Source organism: Peromyscus maniculatus, chromosome 3 (genome assembly GCF_049852395.1).
Source record: "Peromyscus maniculatus bairdii isolate BWxNUB_F1_BW_parent chromosome 3, HU_Pman_BW_mat_3.1, whole genome shotgun sequence".
Lineage (NCBI taxonomy): Eukaryota > Metazoa > Chordata > Mammalia > Rodentia > Cricetidae > Peromyscus > Peromyscus maniculatus.
Window position 1 is genome coordinate 113,846,907 of NC_134854.1, and position 21,289 is coordinate 113,868,195.

The following is a 21,289-nucleotide window of genomic DNA, read 5'->3' on the forward strand; positions in this document are numbered from 1 at the left end:
CATCAGCCTGTGGTTGAGCTAGGAGTCAAGAATGGGGATGAAAAGTGTGACTAGCTATAGAATGTCAGAACACAAGTGCATGTGTATACACACACACACACACACACACACACACACACACACACACACACACACACTTTTATTTCCACCACATGCATGTTTTTCTGCCTAAGTCCTTTCAGCATCTTAGGCAATTTTGTCCTTATTTGGAGCTGGAAGGGTCCTTTGACATTGACTTGAACTCTCACTGGTAAAGTGACCTAATTCTCCGGGAGATCTGAAGGCAGACACTGTCCTCCACATACATCAACCACACTGATTTAGTACCTTCTATAAAAAGTCCCCTGTCCCCCAGCCCCAGTTGCCTCAATCTGAGAAGGATGAAAGGTAACCTCCAGCTCTCAAATGCTCAGGCACATTGGCAGGGTGTAACTCAGTGCTAGAGCACTTGCCTAGCATGCAAGAGGACCTTGGTTCAAGCCTCAAAAGCAAGCAGTCACACCTGGGAGTGCATTAGTGAGAGAATGCATCAACAGCTAAGAGTGCAGAGCCCAGCACTTCCCAAGTAGTATTCAGTGAACGGTACCTGCTAGCATCAGCCATCACGATTGTCACCGTCAGCATCTTTCCTAGCTCACCTGTCTTCCCAAGGCCGATTGTCTACTGAAGCAATCCTAGGAGGAGGCCACAGTGTTGGGGACTGAGCACACAAACACTCCTCGGGGTCCAGCCTGGGCCCCACAACTCCACCCCTGCACTATGCCCACCTCCAGAAAACCACAGCCCCCACAAAAGCCTGCCCACACCAGAGGCTAAGGATGAAGGGTCCCAGGAGCTCTACCAAAATGAGGACTCAGGCCTAGAGACTCAGAGCTCGGAAGAAGCTGCAGGCCTGCTTGATCTATGTGCCAGTGGGGACTTTTTCTAGATGTGGGAAAGGTATGGTCACCACTAGCTACCCATGTCACTTCCTGTCTACACTACTGACTACCTCTTGTGGTGGTTTGACTAAGAATGGCCCCTATAGGCTTGGGACTTTGGACTAGAAACGCAGTCAAATGCTTTCAGCAGGGCCTAACAGACCATCCTAGTAGGAGCGTGGAAGACAGTCATGCTGAGAGCAACATGCACCATGGAACTTAAGAGGTTTCAGAGGGAAACAATATTAGCAACTGGACTAGAGACCATTCTTGTGATATTTTGCCAAAGAATGCAGCTGCTTTCTGCCTTTATCCTGAGAACTTGCCTGAGGCTAAACTGAAAAGTAATGGGCTAATTTCTTTATTTGAGATTTCAGGACAGACTAATTTTGGCTCTGCAGTGTGGCTATTAGTAATCAGTCTTGGGCAGGTCTACAGTCAAAAAGAGAAGGCGGGACAAAAAGGGAAACAAAGTGTACAGTTTGAAGAGAAAGAGAGGGCACCAGAAAATTAATATTGGAGCCAAAGCTTGTGCTAAAAGAGATAAGTTAAAGAGCAGGGCAGTGGTGGAACACACCTTTAATCCCAGAACTTGGGAGTCAAAGGCAGGTGGATCTCTGTGAGTTCGAGGCCAGCCTGGTCTACAGAGCAAGATCCAGGACAGCCAGGGCTACACAAAGAAACCTTGTCTTGAAAAACAACAACAAAACAAACAGACAAAGTTTAAGGAAGGCCTGATCTTCACTGGAATAAAGGGAGGGTGGCTTCAGGTCTACACCCCATCCAGCTAAGCTTCCAGCTTGTGAAGAGCCAAAGGTCTAAGAAATGTTCTGCTCTTAAAAAGCAACAACAAAGGAAAGCTGCTGCAAATGTGACCGAAAGGGGCCAAGCTCATCCCAGGCATGCAATTGAACTTGGCAGTGTTGTCCACATGATTTTAGCTTCAGAGTCATGTAGGATATACAAGGGAAAGGGTTGTGGACTCCTCCTCTGCAATTAAAGAAAGCCACTTTAATTGGCTTTGCATGTGGCAGGAGAGTCCCTGCATGGAGGCCCTGAAAGGCCATTGCATAAAGCTGTGAAAGTGAACCCAGGATTACACTGGAGACCCCAGGATGTTAGAGATGCCAGAGCCAAGGGGCGTCTTCCAGGGAGAGTTGCAGACTGAGAGTGGAACCAGCCCAAAAGAGAAAAGTATGTTGCAGTCAGCAAAACTGGAAGGGTGGAACCATCTAAGCCCATGACATCAGACAGGGAGCTACAGGATCCGGCATTTGCCCTGCCGGTTTTCAATCTTGCTTTGGTCCAATATTTCCTCACTATGCCCCTCATTCCTCCATTGTGGGATGGCAATGTGTATTCTTCTCTTTTTCATTTTATAGAGGTTACAGCTAAGAAATTGTCTTGAGTCTCAGCAGGACTTTGGACTTTTTAGAAGTGTTGAGATTGAAAGACTAAGGGGACTTTTGAAGTTGGCCTAAATATATTTTGCATTATGATGTCACCAGGATCCTAGAGGGCCCAGGGAGTGGAATGTGTTAGTTTGAATAAGAATGCCCCCACAGGCTCATATGTTTGAATATTTGGTCCTCAGTTGCTGGAACAGTTTGGGAGGGATTAGGGGGTGTGGTCCTGTAGGAGGAAGTGTGACCTGGGGACAGGCTTGAGGTTTCACAGGACTCCTGCCATTCCCAGTGTGCTCTCTGCCTCCTGCTTGCTCAAGACATGAGCTCTCAGCTGCTGCTCCAGCCACTGGCCACCATGTCATCACTCTGCCATGATAAACTCTAATCCTCTGGAAACATAAGCCCCAATTAAACTTCCTTTTGCAAGTTGCCTTGGTCATGGTGTCTTAGCAATGGAAAAGTAAGTAAGACACTCCTTCAGGCAACATCAGCTCCCATCCTGAGGAAGACGAAACAAACCATTCCTCTGGCCCAAAGCTAGTCCCCTTTACTCTGGACCACACCCTGGCCCGTCATGTCTCCTCATGCTCCTCAGAGCTCTGACCCACACTGTTCCCTGCTCCCTCCCAGCTGGCTGTCTCCAGTCTTCATTTTCAGATCCAGATGAGACCCTATATCTCCCAGAAACTTTCTCTGGTAGCCCAGGCTAGCTCAAGGCCCCAGAGCACCTGAACAGTCAGCCCCACCTCCCCCACCTCCAAGACTCACTCATCAAGGCGCTATGCTCCAGGAGTCACAGAGGTTCCCAACTCCTCTGTATGTCTCTGTCTGAACACAGTCCAGGAATGGAGCTGTGTGAGTAGAAGTCTGAGTGCTTACGAGAAACTCCAAGAAAACAAAACAAAAGTCTTGTGACTTCAGTTTCTTCAAAACTCAGTATTGTTTTTGGAATGTGTTTTCATGCCCTCCCACCCCTGTATAGCAGATAGGAGTGAACTGGATTATTGGCTATAATTGGCTATTGTCATTTGTTTGTTTGCCTCTACGGAAAACCATGTTTTTGCCGTGTGTGCCTCGCCTTTGTGACGGCACACCTTACTCACGCCATTCTTGTTAATCCTCAGAGTATAAACTGTCTGCTGCTCTGATTAAGTTGGCTATTGTATGAGACGTTAGTCTGTTTCATTTACTGACTCCACTCTCCCAGGTCCCACCACCTCTAGAGCAGTAAACACGTCCCCAGCTGAGAGCTCAGGGTTGGCCAGAGGCACAGGTGACACTTGTGTTGCCTCAGGCTAAGACCTCCAGCACCCTGTCTCCTCTGCCTGTCCCCCACACTGTGAGGAAGACTTGGTTTCAGCCACTCTGACCTCGTTGCTGACCACTAAGCCGATCTGATCCTTCCTGTCACCCCAGCTACCAAATGCCACCATCCTCCTGTCTTCTTTTAAATTAAAACTGATGGTGGTGGTGGTGGTGGTGGTGGGATGGAGGTGGGGTGGGGAGTGTGGTGGTGGTGGTGGGGTGGTGGTGTGGTGTGGTGTGGTGGTGTGGTGATGGAGGTGGTGGTGGTGGTGTGGTGTGGTGGTGGTGGTGGTGATGGAGGTGGTGGTGTGGTGTGGTGTGGTGGTGTGGTGGTGATGGAGGTGGTGGTGTGGTGTGGTGTGGTGGTGGTGGTATGGTGTGGTGGTGTGGTGTGGTGTGGTGGTGGTGGTGGTGATGGAGGTGGTGGTGGTGGTGTGGTGTGGTGGTGGTGATGGAGGTGGTGGTGTGGTGTGGTGTGGTGTGGTGGTGGTATGGTGTGGTGGTGTGGTGTGGTGTGGTGGTGTGGTGGTGTGGTGTGGTGTGGTGTGGTGTGGTGTGGTGTGGTGTGGTGTGGTGTGGTGGTGTGGTGTGTGTGTGATGGGGGAGAAGGTCATGCCATGACATATATATGGAGTCAAAAGACAGCCATTTGGAGTCACTTTTTTCCACTCATCTTTACACAGATGCCGGATCAGACTGACGGTTCCAGGCTGTTGGCAAGCACCTTTACCCATAGAGCCATGTTGTCCTTCGTCTCCCATGCCTGCTCCATCCTCTTAACCAAAATCCCATCAAAACAGAAGCGGGGAAGGCGGCGGGCCAGACTTCTGAATCCGTTAACTCCCTGAGTGACTTCAAGCAAGCTCTTCTATCTCAGTTTAAGGTGTGCCCTGTGACCTCGTGAGCCACAGCCTAAGGATGGAGAGGAGCCAGAGACGTGGATGGCACACGGCTGAACTTTGGGGTCTCCAAGGTACTGCGGTCTTCTCCAGATCCCTCTCGGGGACGGAAACTCAGCCACTTCTCAGTAAGTACACACAAAAGGGAAGCGAGATGGTGCCACCAGGTCTCCTGGCCTCCCGGCATGATAAACATGCCAAGAGGGGCTATTGAGCCAGGAGGACAGAGTGAGGAGGGGGGCATCATTGACTGAAAAGACTCGGTCAGACCAGACGTCACAGACGGTATGGGACCCACCTAAGGCCACACAATCAATAAACGGCAGAGTCAACCCTTGATCCTGGGTCTGCACATTCCGGTCCTGTGAGCCTGGGTTCAGCCCTCACCACAGCACTGCAAGGTGGGTAATGTAACACACCCAGAGGACAGTTAAGCAACCCGAAGCACAGACAGTGAACAAGAGAGGCAGGACGTGGAGCCACGCCTGGGGACTAGCACCCGAGTTCCTTATTGGTCTGCAGATTCTGCAGATGGCTGGGGAATCTTCTCCCTGCTTCTCCCTTGGCCTGCCTCCTGTGTCCCAAGGCTTTGGAAGGAAATTTGGAAGAGTCGCTGCACTGAGAACGGGACATAAAGTGCCAGTGGAAACACTAGACGCCAAATCAAAGGTGGGAGCTGAGGCTTGGCAGCACCTCCATGCCCTGAGTGCCTGTGTGGTGGTGTTGCTTAGAGACCCAGTCAGGCAGGAGCCAACTTCTCCTCTGTGGTGGCCCACACATTGACCATGGGGCTCGCTGTAACTCTGGGCACTGTTTGGTGATGGAAACAGCCTGGGGCCCAGGATGGAAAAACAACCGCTGTTTTGGTGTCCCGACTCCTCTCGGCTGTCCTCAGCCTTGAGAAGGGGGAGGGGAGGGCAGGGACGTGGTCTTGGGTTTAGCTGCTTTTTAGCCCCAGGGCACAGCTGTGGGCATCCTACAGCACCTAGCTGTTCACAGCCAAGGCTGAGGTCACTCACTGCCTTCTCCCTCCCTAGGAACATACACTGGCTGCTCTGCCCACCTCACTGAACGTCATGAACCACGTGTTCAGTTCCTAATGCTGTACCAGGCATGTGGCAACCAAAACACCGGCTGAAAGGGTTGCCACAGGACCTTACGTATTGGCCTGTTCTGGGTTACTGTAACAAGATGCTTAGTTAGGGGTTCTATTGCTGTGATCAACACCACAACCAAAAGCACCAGGGAGGAAAGGGTTTATTTGGCTTACACATCTATATCACAATTCACCACTGAAGGCAGTCAGGGCAGGAACTCAAAGAGGGCAGAAACCTAGAGGCTGGAGCTGATGTAGAGGTCACAGAGGCATGCTGCTTACTGGCTTGCTCCTTATGGTTTGCTCAGCCTGCTTTCTTACAGAACCCAAGACCACCAACCCAGCGGTGGCACCACCCACAATGAGCTGGGCCACCCCACATCAATTACTATATGAGAAAATGCCCTACAGACTGGCCTACAGCTTGATCTTACTGAGCATTTTCCCAATTGAAGTCTCTCCTCTCAGATGACTCTACCTTGTGTCAAATCCACATAAAAACGAGCCAGCACAGTGGGCTAGCATTATAAAGAGACAGGTTCACCGAGTTCACAGTTTTGGAGGCTGACAGTCCAAGATCTGACAGTCCCACTGGGGTAACCTCTGGAAGGGCCTGGTGGGCAGGCAGATGTGTGAGAACTGCAAACCCACACATGAGAGGAAAGGGGAAGCCACAGAGTGGCTTGGGAGATGAACTTGTCCTTGTGAGGATCTGCTGTCCTCAGCACTACCCTGACTGCTTCTGAACGCAGTTTCCCCGGACCCTGCTGGCTAAAAGCCCCATCTCACACATCACCACACTGAGAACCACAATACCAAGGTCTGAGAACTCAGGGGCCGAACTCAAGTCACGGAATGCTGACACATCCCTTACCACCCCTCTGTCACGGGGGCCCTGGTCTTGAAATCCTGTGTGGAACCCAGGCCCCAGAGTTCTGTGCAAATTATCACCCGAGCACTGAAAATCTGGGGAGATTTTTATCTATTGTATGGTTGGAATTAAGACCATAGTCTGAATAAAACACACACAGGAAAGAGCAAGGAGAAGGAGGGAAGAGAAGGAACAGGAGGAAGAGAAGGAGGAGGAGGGGAGGGAGGAGGAGGGGAAGGAAGAGAAGAAAGAGGAGGGAAATGAGGAGGAGGAAGAGAAATAAGAGGGGGAAGGAAGAGGAGGGAAAGGAGGAGGGAGAGGAGGAACAGGAGGAGGGGAGAGGAGGAAAGAGAGGAGGAAAAGGGAGAGGAGGAGGAGGAAGAGGCATCAGTATCTAAAATCAGTGGTAAATGGTCAAGGTAGTTAAAAGTCAAGACTAGACAGAGACAAAATATATATGTTAGAGTGCCCCTACCCAGCTTAGGGCTCATCCTTGGAATTTTCAGGAAAAATCAGAATCAAAAGTGACTTCAAGAATTTTATTTGAGCAGCTGAGGGAAGGGCTGGCTTGGGCAGGGGAAGGGGGCACACCTGGAGACTCAAAGTACAATCACAGGGCGTGTCTAAGAGGTATGGAGACCCAGGCCTGGAATCTGGGATGGAGTCCACCATCTCGGGGGAGACCCTCAGGCACACATGCAGACAGGGAAAGACCATCAAGCTACAGGGCACCTCAACTCAATATGTTGGGGAGTAGAGCGGACAGCAAAGGAAGCTGAGAGGAGGTGTGAGGGGCAGAAAGGGGCTTCATGCCCATGGAGGGGAGGGGCTGCCCAGTAGACTGGAGCAGAGCAGGCAGCCCCTGTGCCAGCATGGCCGAAACACTGGATCCCCCTTCTAGGACACACATGCCTCGACATCCTGCTGTAAATGCCCACTCCCCCTCCTTGTTTACAGATGTATATATGCTTTCATTTACACACGTATGTATATATTGCAATTATGTGTGTGTGTGTGTGTGTGTGTGTGTGTGTGTGTGTGTGTGCGCGCGCGTGTGCGTGTGCGCGCGCGCGCCCATGCGAAGGTCCAATGACAAGCGTGGGAGTCAGTCCTCTCCTTCCGCTCTGTGTGTTCCCTGAAGCTCAAACCCAGGCCACCAGCTTGGTAGCAAAGCACCTTCACCCACGGAACCAAGTTGCCGCCCCTCGGTTTTGGGGTCTTGTTTTGTTTTGTTTTAAACAAGAAAAGTGATCGACAGCTTTCCAGAGGATCGAGTGACTAAACCCCAGCTTGGCCTGGATTCAAAGGTCCTCTCTCTCTCCAACATGTCCCCGTCCAAAAGCAACAAAGAGAACCACGTAGACAGAGCGGGGTTTGCTGACACCATGGTGGGAAAGGAGCCAAAAACAACGAACAAATATTTGTGGAAGGTTTTAACAACTGAAAGGACCCCCCCACCATTACCACTCCCCCCACCCCACCTCCCCCCACTCCCCACCCCCACCCCACCCCCGCTGCCACCTTGGTTCCCAGATTCTAACCTGAGCTGAGCACTGGAGCAAAGAAAGGCTTGTTGGATCCAGGCTGTGGGACCCTGTCGGGGGGGGGGGGGGGGGATTAATCTTCAGGGGGCCTTTGTGCTTCTGGGCAGCCAGACATCCACTCTGCTCTTGTTCCTTCCTTGGGGCTCCAGGCCTTGTGCCTCTCCCTGCAGTGGCTCCCCAGCACAGTAGCCTTAGGGCTTCAGAGCAAGACAGGCAGCTCTGGGCTCCAAGGTACCTCTCTTGCCTTGGTTTAACAGGGCACGGCTCACTGGGCTCTGGTGAGGACTACGGGCCTAAGCTCTTCCCAGACCCTCAATGCTCACTCCCTCAGACCTTCCCAAGCATGCATCCTGGCTTCTTATCTTTCAAGCCTCTGCTGCTGCCAATCCCTGGCATGCTCTTTCTTCCTCTCCTCCCCAGTCTCTGCGCGTCCTAATTCTCTCAGTCTCGTAAGACAAGACAATCATGGAGTTTCATCCTGGCATGTCTCCTGTGATGGTGTGCTCACTGTAGAGGCTCCGTTCCTGTAGTCATCTCACAAGAAGACCATCTCTCTCGTGCTCCTCCAGGAAGCCACGCTGCAGCCCAGTCCCTTTCCACACTGACCACACTTGCCAGCAGGCGAGCAGTTCTCCTCTGCATGGAGCTTCTCTCTCCCGCCAGGCAGGCAAGTCCTTTTATTAGAAAGATTAACATGGAAGTGTCGAGAAGAGGGGCTCACAACCATCATCCTAGCACTTGGGAGGTTGAGGCAGGAGGATTGCCACAAATTCTAGGTCCACTTGTGCTACAGAAGAGACCACGTCTACATCTGACACACAGAAACAATGAAGTTTTGCCTCCACTTGTGAACATGACCTTGTATGGGAATGGAGATTTTGCAGATTTTCTCAGGTTCAGATGAGGTCATCAGGATGGGCACTAGCCCATCATGAGGATTGTTCTTATGAAAAGACAACTTGGAGTTAGTGATCAACACACACAGGAAGGTTCTGAGATGATTCTATAGGCTAAGGGATGTCAAGGGTCATCACCATTAGATGCAACAGGACGCAAGGAAGGGGTTACCCTGGGCTAGCAGGAGAACTCTGTCCTGATGAGCCTAGCAGTGTTCCTCAGACTCCAGCACTCTGAGACCTGCTCGGTTTTGTTGTGATTGTTTGTTTGTGTTTTTTTAGATTATAATATAATTACATCATTTCATCCTTCCCTTTCTTCCTTTAAACCTTCCTTTTTTTTTTTTTTTTCTTTTCTTTGGTTTTTCGAGACAGGGTTTCTCTCCGTAGCTTTGCGCCTTTCCTGGAACTCACTTGGTAGCCCAGGCTGGCCTCAAACTCACAGAGATCCACCTGTGCCTCTGCCTCCCAAGTGCTGGGATTAAAGGCGTGCGCCACCACCGCCTGGCCCTTTAAACCTTCCTATACCTCCTTCTTGCTCTCTTTCAAATCCATAGCCTCAACTGGTGTGTGTGTGTGTGTCTGTGTGTGTATGTATTCCTAAATACATAAATACAGCCTGCTCAGTCTGTATGTTACTCGTATCTATGTTTTCGGGGCTTGCCATTTGGTATTGAATAACCAGTTGGGGAAGTCTGTTCCTCCCACTCAGCCTTCCTTAGTTGCTGTAGTTCCTTGTCGAGGGCTGAGGCCTCAGGAGCTTTGCCTGGTCCGTGATAACGTGCCTATTGGTGTCGTCCTTGTTCAGCTCAGGTTCAAGCAGTCATCTTGGTGAGCTTTCAAGGGTGTAGCTACTGTCATTTCTAGGAGACAAATGTTACAGGAAAGTCTGTTTCTCCGGCTCTTACAATCTTCCCCAGCTTGCTGTTTTAAACCACCTGGGGTCTGGGACTTTGCTGTCACAGACAAAACCAAATACATATAGTAACAACGTTTTAAAGTAACTGCTTTGGCATGGAGAGGTGACTCAGAGGTTAAGAGCACTGGCTGCTCTTCCAGAGGACTTGGGTCCAGTTCCCAGTATCCACATGGTGGGTCACAACTGCCCATAACTCTAATTCCAAGGAATCCCATGTCCTTTTCTGGCCTCTGAGGTCAACTGCACACTCATACACATATCTACACAGACACACACATAAATAAAATAAAAATAAATCTTTTTAGAATAAAAGACCTGATTTACTGGGATATAAGTATCTTAGTTAGGGTTTCTATTCCTTCCATGAAAAGTCATGACCAAAAACTAAGGTGAGTAGGAAAGGGTTCATTTGGATTATACTTCCATATTGCTGTTCATCACCAAAGGAAGTCAGGACAGGAACTCAAACAGGGCAGGAACCTGGAGGCAGGAGCTGATGGAGGGGGTGCTGCTTACTGGTTTGTTTCCCCTAGCTTGCTCTGCCCGCTTTCTTACAGAACCCAGGACCACCAGCCCAGGGATGGAACTATAATATAATGGGCTATGCCCTCCCACATCAGTCACTAAGAAAATGCCTCACAGCTGGGTCTTATGGAGGCATCTTCTCCATTGAGGTTCTCTCCTTGAGATGATTCTAGTTCGTGTGTCAAGTTGACATAAGACTAGCCAGCACAATGAGTCATACCCTATGAATCTGAATCTCTACAAAAATGTGTATAATTCCAAGACTTTCAGTACATTTCCTGGCATTTAGCCTATCTTCAAAGTCATGCACAACTGTAGCAGGTCTTTCTTTGGACTGCTAGCTCCCAAATAATGACACAGAGACTTATTAATTATAAAATCTTGGCCATAGCTTAAGCTTGTTCCCAACTAGATCTTATAAATTAAGTTAACCTATTTATATTAATCTATGTACTGCCATGTTTTTCATTACCTCTCCTTCATACTGTAAGCACAACTTGCTCCCCATCTCACTGAAGAATCCTGCCTCTCTTCTTCCCAGAGTTCCTATCTCTTTCTGGAAGTCCCGCCTCTCCTGCCTAGCTATTGGCTGTTCAGCTCTTTATTAAACCAATCAATCAGAAGGTGCCTTGGCAGAGACACATCTTCACAGAGTTCAAAAAGATTATCCCACAACACACAACTACCTAATTTTAAAATATTTTTACCCTCAAAAAGAAACTCAGTATTGGCTGGTGGTTACTCCCATCATTGGATACCAATCACTAATTGGCTCTTCGGCGGCGGTGGCAGACTGGCTTGTATCTGACATTCCTAGTCATGTGGGCCTCTGTATCTGCCTTCAATCACTTAGCACAGTCATAGTTCACCCTGTAATGGAGGAGTACCAGTACATCCCAGGAGGGACCACACACTCTGTGACTCCTTCATTGGGTGATGAGTATGTGAGCTTGCTTCCCAGTAGGGCATTGTTATGAACAATGAAAAATGCTGCAGGGAACATTCCTGTTTAAGCTCCTGTGTGGACATAAACTTCTCTTGGGTAAATAATGGTTTGGTGTTTTTTGTTTTCCTTTTAAAAGATTTTACCTTATGTGTATGAGTGCTTGATCTGCACATATGCATATGCACCATGTGAGTGTGATGCCTGAAGATGCTTGCACACAAGTGACAGCTTGTTGCGGTAACGCCCGCGCTACCACCACCCATTCACCATGTCCGAGCGAGGGGCTGTGGATTAAAAAATAAGAGACAAGAGACAGCGAGTCATTCGCCACAGCAGAATGCCAAATGCCAAATGCCATTTATTGAAAGAGGGAGGAAACCTTAAATACAGGCTTACAGCACAATGGAGGATCCCCGGAGGGCAGAAGTTCACTACCCAATGTTCTACATTCTTGCATCCTAAGCTGTTTACACCAAATGCAGGATACCCAAACAAAGAACCTCTGGTGAGCATTCAGGAAGAAGGAAACCAGCAGGGAATCTGCATAGGGAGGACATCTGATCAAGGTTGGCAAGCTAGGCAGCAGCCACTCACAGTGGGGGGCCAGGGCCCACAACAGCTCATGCTGGAGAGGATGTAGAGCAAGGGGAACACTCCTCCATTACTGGTGGTTTCTCAAGAAATTGGGAATCAATCTACCTCAAGACCCAGCTATACCACTCTTGGCATATACCCAAAGGATGCTCCATAGTACCACAGGGACATTTGCACAACTATGTTCATAGCAGCTTTTCATAATAGCTTTTTCTATTATTTCCAGTTTCAGAAACTGGAAACAACCTAGATGTCTCTAAACCGAAGAATGAATAAAGAAATTGTGGTACATTTACACAATCAAATATTACTCAGCTATTAAAAACAATGATGTTAGGAAATTTGCTGGTAAATGGGTAGAACTAAAAAAGATCATCTTGAGTGAGGTAACCCAGACCCAGAAAGACAAACATGATATGTACTCACTCATAAGTAGATATTAGCCATAAAGCAAAGGAGAAACATGCTATAACTCACAGAACCAAAGAAGCTAAGTAACAAGGAGGGCTCAGGGGGCAGGGTGCATGACAGGGAAATAGAATGGACTTGCCAGTGGACAGGGGGGTATAGAAGGGGGAATGAGGATGGGAACAGGGGGGAATCAGGTAGTGGGAGGGTGGAGGGAGAGAGTACTGGGAGAGACAACTGGAATAGGGGGCATCCCTAGGATGAGCTAGAAACCTAGAGCAATGGAAACTCCCAGAAATCTATGGGGTGACCCTCTAGCCTTATAAGACTCCTAGCAATTGGTTGATACAGAACCTGAACTGGCTATCTCCTGTAACCAGGCAAGACTTCCAGTGGAGGGACTGGGACACGAACCCAGCCATAAAACCTTTGGTCTACAATTTGTCCTGCCTGCAAGATGTGCTGGGGTAAAGATGGCACAGACATTGTGGGAGTGACTAACTAATGACTGGTCCAGCTGAAGACCCATACCCTGAGAGGAAGCTCACCCCTGAGGGCCAGGACCCAGAGACGGGATACCCCAGAGACTTAGGATAGAGCCAAACATGACTGCAATGAATGAATAAATAAATAAATAAATAAATGAGATTATTCCTAATGATATTCTGCTATACTCATAGATTGGTGCCTAGCCCAATTATCATCACAGAGGCTTCACCCAGCAACTGATGGGAACAGATGCAGAGACCCACAGCCAAACATTAGGTGGAACTTGGAGAATCCTATAGAAGAGGAGGACGAAGGATTGTAGGAGACAGAGGGGTCAAGGACACCACAAGAAAATCTATAGAACCAGTTAACCTGGACTCGTAGGGGTTCATAGAGACTGAACTGACAATCGGGGAGCCTCCATGGGACTGAGCTAGGCCCTCTGTATATACGTTACAGTTGTGTAACGTGGTCTTCTTGTGAGACTCCTAACCGTGAGAGCAGGGGTTGTCTCTGACTCTGTCACCTGCTTTGGGGACCCATTCCTCCTTCAGGATTGCCCCATCCAGCCTTAATAGAAGAGGAGGTGCCTAGTCTCACTGCAACTTGATATACCTAGACTGGCTGATATCCATGGGAGGCCTGCCTGTATCTGAAGAGAAACAGTGGAGGAGGAATGGATGGGGGAGGGTAGAGGGAAAGCTGCCACGAGAAATGGAGAAGAGGGGAAGGAGGGGGAACTTTGGTTGGGATGAAAGAAACAAACAAATACATACATATATACATAAAATTTAAGAAGTTTTGCTTTACGTGTATGAATGTTTGACCTGCAGTGTCTGCAGATCCTCAAAGAGGGCATCTGATCCCCTGGACCTGCAGTTACGGATGTTTGTGAGCTACGATGGGGGTGCTGGGAACCAAACCTGGGTCCTCTGGAAGAGTAGCCAGTGCTCTTAACTGCTGAGCCATCTATCCAGTCCCAACTGACTTTTTAAATAGGAAACTAAGGCCTGTGTATAGTTAGCCAAACTATGGGTGATGGAGGAGGAGTCTGGTGAAATCAGACTCCTCTCTCTGCTGGAGTCTCCCTCCCCACTCACCACCTAGTCTGTCTTTTGTGTCTTTCAGGCAACTTTTTCTGAGTGTACAAACTCCATTCACTTTTCTCCACAGAAAAGACATCCCATTGTGGTTGTGTTGCTGAACAATACTAGGTCATTCTATATTACTATGGGTGTGTTTTGTCTGCATGTATGTCTGTGTACCACACACATACCCAGTGGCCAAGGAGGCCAGAGAAGGCATTGGATTGCCTGGAACTAGAACTATGTTGTATGATATTTTGTTTGTGTTCTGACAAATAAAGCTTGCCTGGAGATCAGAGGGCAGAGCTAGCTACTAGTTAACCATAGAGGACAGGCAGTGGAGGCACACACCTTTAATTCCAGCACTTGGGAGGAGGAAGCAGGAAGATCAGGAGTTCAAGGCCACCCTAGGCTACATGAGATTGGTCCAGCCTAAAAGAGAAACAGCTGGGTGGTGATGCTGCATGCCTTTGATCCCAGCACATAGGAGGCTCAAGCCTTTGATCCCAGCACTTGGGAGGATCATGCCTTTGATCCCAGCACATGGGAGGCTCAAGTCTTTGATCCTAGCACATGGGAGGATCATGCCTTTGATTTCAGCACATGGGAGGCTCAAGCCTTTGATCTCAGCACTAGGGAAGTGGAGACAGGAATATAAGGCAATGGAGACAGGATCTTGGCCCCATTCAATGTGAGAATTTGTAGAGACAGGATCCTACTCCCCATTTGGTCTGAGGATCCAGAGAGGTAAGTTACTGGTGGCTGCTCTGCTTCCCTGCTCTTTCAGTTTTCACCCTTGGTATTTGACTCCGAGTTTCAATTGTTAAGACTAATTAGGATCTTGCTTCAGAATTACAGTTGGTTTTGAGCCAAGATGGGGTCCTGAGTATTGAACCCATATCCTCTGGAAGGCAGACAAGGCTCCTAATTCCTGAGCTCTCTTTTCAGCCCCACACCTGGCTCTTGAATGAATTCCTACTTATTGATCTATCTGAATAGTACTATAGTGGTCCCTAATCTTTTGACCACACACAACCCACCCTGAATGTTCCGTGAGCCTGTGGAAAGGTTTCTAGAACTCAGCCCATGGGGAGATTTCTAGGTCCAGACACTGAGCTTTAAGGCTTGAAAAAGATGGCCCTGGATCCTTTTCCTTAATTTCTTCTTGTGTTTGTCTTTGTTTTGAGACAAGGCCTTTCCTTACTCTGTAGTTCAAGCTAGCCTCCAACTTGTAGTGATCCTCCTACTTCAGAATTGGCCTGGGCTACCTCAGGCCCCAAAGACCCTAGCACAGCACTGACAGGTGCCTAGGGATGGGGTAGAGGGCTGCACCCACGTGATGTAGGCGGCAACTGCCATCTTGGCCAGCAGCTAACTACCATCCTCATAGCCCAGGTATAAAAACACCAGGTCTTTTGCCAGACAGCTTCCAAAAAAGTTAAGAACTAAGATCAATTATCCTCTTAAAAGAATAATAACTTTTAAGACGTTGGAAGCCTGCAAATTTAAAGCCAGGCGGATTAAGCAAAATAGCCTTTCTCAATTACCAACATGGGGTTATATTTTAGAATTTGATTCTTAAAAAAAAACAAACAAAAACTTAAAAGTATTATTTTGTGATGGGGGCCCATGGGTCTCCGGAGGTCAGAGGACAACGTTGAGAAGTCAGTTCTTTCTTCCACCTTCGTGTGTATTCTGGGGGTTGAACTCAGGCCGCCAGCCTGTATGGGGCAAGCACCTTTATCTCTGTGTCATCCCACTGGCCCAAATATTTACTTCCATTCTGCAAACCCTAGGAAAAAACCCCATAGACCCTCACATCTGTTTCCCACCTCAACAAAAGTGGTGTTGTGTTTTGTTTTGACAAATCAAGTTTCTTATGTGCAGGACCTTAAAAATTGGACTGGGGTTAGGGGTGTGGCACTCGCCTAGCCTGGGCCAGGGCTTTAGGTTTCATCCTCAGCATGAGAAAAGAAAAATAAAGAAAATTGGTGGGACTCAGGTGAGGAGGTCTATGCAGCCCCGAGCTGGTCATTTGGTTCCCCTGGGAACAAGCATTATCTTCATCAGTTGTGTAAGGACAATGGGTGGGGCTGGATGAGACTGCCTCAGATACTAAGCAAGGGAAAATCCCTCACTACACGTGTGGATAGACAGACTTCTCGTTTAATGTGGGCTCTTGGCCATGGAGGAAAGTCAATTTCAGACTTACTCTTAAACTGCATTTGAATTTGAAGTGCATACAATGCCAGTGTTGGGTTTGAATACCTAAGGCCACAGAGAGACCTGTGGGGACTTTGCTCACCTCAGTAAACCCAAACCCAAGCCTGTCAGGACCATGAGCCTGCGCTGGCCCAGGGCTGGGGTAAACAAGCCCTCCCCCTAGCTAATAACCAGGGGATAAAGGTGCCTCCTGCAGCTCCTAGCAGGTCGGGAACAGGAAGTGGGGTGGTTTGGACAGCAGGAATCTGGCTCCACAAAGGCTGGGAGAGGCTATTGTCCCAGGGCTTAACTGGGGGCCCCTTCTGTTGGCAGCCTCCTCCCTGTGTCTCAACTGGAGCCAAAGCCTTCCCCCAGACGCTGATAAACAAGGTAAAGCCAGAACCAACCCTGTGGCACTCCCTCCTAGCCAGGCATTCCCCTGCTCCAGAACCATCCATGCTTCCTCAGTGCCCACCCTGCCTGTGCTTGCAGCTCCAGACAGGCCACAATCTGACGGACTCTTCGGGGTGCTGCCTGAGACTTCCTAATATGATGATTTACCCAACGTGTAGCTGGAATGTACTGAGCCAGCAGGGTGCTGGGGGCTGCGCAGAAGGCATCCTGCTTCAAGGGAGATTGCATCACCCCAGCATAGCGGAGTGAATGGGGAGGGGATATGGGCAGCGGAACAGGCTTACCCAGTGCCACACAGCCAGAGCCTACCTCAAGGCTGGCACCCTGCTGAGTACCAGTATGGGCGGTGTTGGTTTCCGAAAAGGACCAAGAGGGGACCTGAGGAAGTGTTGCTAGAACTGAGATGTAAATGATGTGTGGCCCCTTCTCATACAGCCCCACCTGTTAGCTGAAGCGCAATCCCACCCAAGTTCTCCCTGGGGACTCAATGAATTTATTGGGCTTTCTTACAGAGCATGGGTAAGGGGTTACTTACAGGGATGTGGGCAACCTCAAAGAAGCCACACTGGAAAATCTTCACCCAGAGTGGGCGGCAGCTTCCTCATAACTGTGTAGATGAAGTCCCCTTCATAACCTCCCACAGCCTACAAGCTCCAGCACCTCTGAGAACCTAGAAGCCACAGTCAGGGCAGCACTATACACAAATGGCTGTGGGGAGCAGCTGAAATCTCATATAAGTTCTGCGGCTCTCAAGCCCCTTCTCTGAAGGAACGTCATGATGGAGTCCTGCGCGCATGCGCACAGACGCTGATGACCAGATAAAGATGATGGCCATTCTGCCCATGCTCTACAAGGATATGATGCATGGGAAGAGCATGGTAGGCCATGTACTTCTGCCACTGGGCCTCAGTTTCCCCTGGGTCATGCACATGGAGGTGGGGTATACACTAAAGAGGGGGTGCTTTCTAGTTCTCAGAGATTGCTCTAGACAGAGGTTGAGTGTGCGCAAAGGGTGCCTCTGAATTTGTGCCTAGCTGGTCTTTCCACTTCCCACCCCACACAGCCTTCACACAGGCTGCTGGCTGTGATCCCCCTGCTTCAGATTCGGGGCCACTAAGTTGAGAATCAGGAGCATGGGGCAGGCTCTTCCTCTACAGCCAGCTGCCTGGGCAACAGCCAGGCGGTTACCAGGGCACTGGGTCCCCATTATTGCTGCCCTGCTGGCTCCAGGTGAATCCTCCATCCTGGTATTGAGACTCACAGTGGCAGCTCCTGGGCATGCCTAGAATCTCAGTACGTAGGAAGCTGAGGCAGGAGGATCACTAAAGCTCAAAGCTAGCCTGGGCTATCTACGGAGACCCTTTTCAAAATAAAAACAAACAAAAAGCTAAAGACCTGAATTTAAGTCTCTAAGAATTCCCAAACCTGACACTGTCACAGTCATAATCACTCCTTCAAAAGGCACCAGGGCCAAATTACTTCAAAAATAAAGGGGTTTCCTATTGCACTATCAAACTTGAATTGGGTGCCAATTAAGCTGGAAATAGGGAGGCTCTCAAAAGTGGAGCCCAGCATCAGAGGGAGGTCGGCACTACCAGCCCACACGGGATTGGTCTAGAAAGGGCTCTGACCTGCAGGCAAGAGGATGACCCCAGGGGATCCTCAGCCGGGTTCAGGACGTTGAAGCTGGGGAGGAATGCTACAACAGGGTCTGGGTCTTAGACAAGGTCTCTGAAGAGACTGGGAAGGACCAGGCTATCTACCTGCAGGGCAAAGCCGGGTGTGGGTCTGTGTTTCTGAAAGACAAAGCAAAGCCATGGTTAATTTTGCTCCCTTTCTGCGGGACACTCAGCTGGACTACATTTCCCAGGCGCCTCTGCAGGTGGGCGTGGCTATGTGATTTAGTCTGACCTATAGAATGTGAGCAGAAGTGATAAAAGGCACTTCCTGACCAGGCCATTAAAAGCCTGCCTTATGGTGCAAGGCTATTTCAGTGCCCAGAAGGCCTCAGGGTGGAGCCAGGAGGACCCAGGGTTGCTGGCTGACTGTGTGGAACAGAGTCCGCCAGCTCCATTCAATGGACTTGTGTTAAGCCCTGAGATCTGGGGTTTCATTACAGTAGTCAACCTGGCTGCCTGATGCAAGCAGATGAATCTGAGATAGGTGTCTGGGATGGGGTCACAGGATGGTGATAGCCCAGGTGCAGAGTGAGGGAAAAGAGGTCATCGAAGGCGTTGCCCAGGTTTCTGACTGGCAGAGGTGACTTTGCTGGCAAGGTGAACACTGGGGACCTTGAGCTTGAGTTGGATGTTTGTGACATTGGAAAGGAATGTCAGGAGGCCCTAAGCTAGGCTTGGGCAACCTTGGGCAGCCCTGCAGCATTTCTGGGAACGTCAGTCACAGTGGTGAGGGCCACCTGTCTCTGTGGGGAGAAAACACAAAGAATATCTGTCTGAGAAGCCCTCATCCTGCCCTTATCCAGCCTCACTCACTCCAAAGGCCTGGGATGTCTGGTCTGTGACATGGAGGAAGGCAGGGCCAGTGTGTTGGGCCTGAGGGATTCTGATTTTTTTATCTTTTTGCCAACATTTCCTGAGATGACAGTAACATTAAATGGCTATCTTATTGGAAATGGCCTGGTATACCCTGGGTCATCAAAACAGTCCTGTCATGTGGGGTTTGGAGCTGATGAGTGGTCACTGTGTGGGAAGCTCAGTCAGTTAGCTCAGTGGAACCATGTATGTATGGTGTGTAGACGTTAACATCCAGCCCAGCAGCCCGTGGCCAGATCATTTCGTTCTCTGCTTCTTGTGTTTTGTTTCCTCAACACACGTGTTGCTGTTTTGTTTTTTAGTTTTTTGAGACAGGGTTTCTCTGTGTAGCCCTAGCTGTCCAGGAATGCATTCTGTAGACCACCAGGCTGGCCTTGAACTCAGAGATCCTCCTGCCTCTGCCTCCTGAGTGCTGGGATTAAAGGCATGTGCCACCACTGCCCGGCAACGCACATGTTTTAAAAATGAACAAAAATAAAAAGGATGGGGGCCCAGTGAAATGGTTCAGACAGTAAAGGAGCTTGCCACTTACGACCTGGGTTTGTTCCCCACAGTCCACATTGTGGAAGGAGAAAACTGACTCCTGAAAGTTGTCCTCTGACCTCCACGCATACACCATGGTCTTGTGTGATATTTTGGTTGTGTTCTGACAAATAAAGCTAGCCTGGAGATCAGAGGGTGGAGCTAGCCACTAGCTGATCACAGAGGTCTGGAGCTCTATCCAAACAGGAGACAGGAAGTGATAAGATGGAGCAGAGACAGGATCTCTTTTGGTTGGAGGATTTGGAGAGGTAAGAAGTGACTGTGGCTGCTCCTTTGCTTCTCTGATCTCTCAGTTTTCACCCCGATACCTGACTCCTGGTTTTTACTGATAAGACAATTAGGATCACACTTCACCATGGCATGCATGTGCACATTCATACACATGCACAAAATGACAAATGTAGAGTTTAAAATAAAACTATTGATTGTACATTTTCTCCCTCCCATTCCAGACACTGTACCAAGCATGTTACGATGTGACTTCCCACGATCTTGAATCTACAGAAAGGGGAGTGATTATTGGCCAGAACTTTATCCCAGGTTATCAAATTCCAGAGTCCACCATGGCAGTCACGGAGCCAGCTCCCTTGTACAGAGGCTACACAGTCTCACCAAACTGAGCGGGCCTGTCTCCTGCCCTCGCCCAGGGTAGAAGGGCCTCTGGGTCCCTCGAAGTCATTGTTGTCCTCTGACACCCAGCACAAGATGTGTCCTCTATCGTCAGGCAGCCTGGGCTCCCACCTTTCACACTGTAGGGGTTTGAACGAGAATGGCCCCCATAGGCTCCTAGATGTGAGTGCTTGGTCACCTCGGAGTGGCACTGCTTAAAAGGATTAGGAAGTGTGGCCTTGTTAGAAGAAATGTGTCATTGGAGGTGGGCTTTGGGATTTTCAAAAGCCGGGCCCAGTGTTTCTCACTTCCTGCTGCCTGTAGATCCAGATATAGAACGCTCCGTTCCTGAAGTGTTTACTTATAATGTTCTATTATTAAATAAGACTTGGGAGTCAGATATTAGAATAAAAACCTGATAGATCCAAAGAGCGACATAGGAACGATCAGCTGACCCTGCCTCTCCACACTTCCGTATAGGAAAAAACCACACATCTTTCTAAGCCCTTCACTACCTCGTCCTGCGCCCTCCTATCTTGGTCCTCCAAAACCTCTACGGCTAATGCTGGCCAGCTGAGTGTTGACTCCACCCTCTGATTCAATCACAAAATCCCAACTCCGACCTTGTGGGGTGGCAAAGCAATGCCTATGACTTGTTCTTCACCTAGTGCCATACGAGAAAAGTATACCTCCGTTTACCAGACCACTGGGGGTCAGATTCATCGGGCCTCAGAAGTGAATGCTGCCCTTTCCCTCTCTAAGACAGGTCTCAATACATAGCCCAGGCTGGCCTGGAACTCACCATCCCCCTGCCTCAGCCTGGAATCGTTAGGATTCCAGATGTGCTGAAAGCAGCCTTAATGGGGGCAGTGGCTGCTGTCTGCACTGCATTTTCAAACAATGGAGGCATTTTTATCTCTGGCCTGAGCGTCTCATTTTCAGTCTCAGAACCCAACCTTCAAGTCTCAGGTTAAAAAAATTCCAGTGTTGGGACTAGTGAGCCCGATTTAGATTAAATAGATTCCTGTGGCCAACAAGAGTGGGCTGTGATTGGCCAGTTAGTGCC